The sequence below is a fragment of the Octopus bimaculoides genome, chromosome 10 (genome assembly GCF_001194135.2).
Source record: "Octopus bimaculoides isolate UCB-OBI-ISO-001 chromosome 10, ASM119413v2, whole genome shotgun sequence".
Lineage (NCBI taxonomy): Eukaryota > Metazoa > Mollusca > Cephalopoda > Octopoda > Octopodidae > Octopus > Octopus bimaculoides.
In genome coordinates, this window is record NC_068990.1 from 2,847,366 (window position 1) to 2,848,246 (window position 881).

Sequence of the window (881 nt, forward strand, 5' to 3'; positions counted from 1 at the left end):
AATATGACATCTGAAACAGACTGTTGTGTGCTACTTTTTAAGATGACTATAAGCCGTGTACCGATATCGAATATCTCCAGTATTTGCTAAACAGTTTTGACAAAGAGGGGAAAAGTTCAGTCAAGTACTGTTAGAAAACGACAGTACGACTCCGATCAGGATCACCACCGGTAAGGAAGAAAATTGCCTTTCCCAAAGATTTAAAAGATATACCCAAATCAGATAAAACAGCATAGAGACGCGAACACACACAAATACACACACACACAAACATCTCCACACACACAAACATCTCCACACACACATACATGTTATAAATAACATTTGTACATGAATATGTACCTATACATACATGTATATATGTATATATATCAAACTTGTTCCCTGTCTTTCACTCATTATCTATCTGTCTGTATGTAAGTGTGTTTGTCTATCTGTATGTATGTATGTATGCATGCATGTATGTATGTATGTATGTGTGCGTGTTCGTGTGTGCATGTGTGTTATGTTTTATGTTGATTGAAATGTTCTATAATATTCTGGTAACTTAATTCCTTTATTCGTCTCGATTCTACAAAAACATCCATGATTTCAAAGTAGTAGTGATCGTGCTACACCGTCTGAAGCCTCGTTTGTGCCAGTTCTTTAATCGAAGTTGATATCAGTTCTTGTCCTTCGAAGTCCCTACCTCCTGATGGTTGAGGCAAAGTTACGAGGGCCGGAAGTGAACCATGAATCGAAAGAAGAAATAATCTGGAGATATTGTTCCGCAATCCTAACGTGCACGTGCAGCGGTTAAGCAACGGTCAGCTTCTCTAACCTGTCAACAAATATGGATGTTTCGGACACAATGTGTCAGGCGAAGTTATCAGAGAATAATT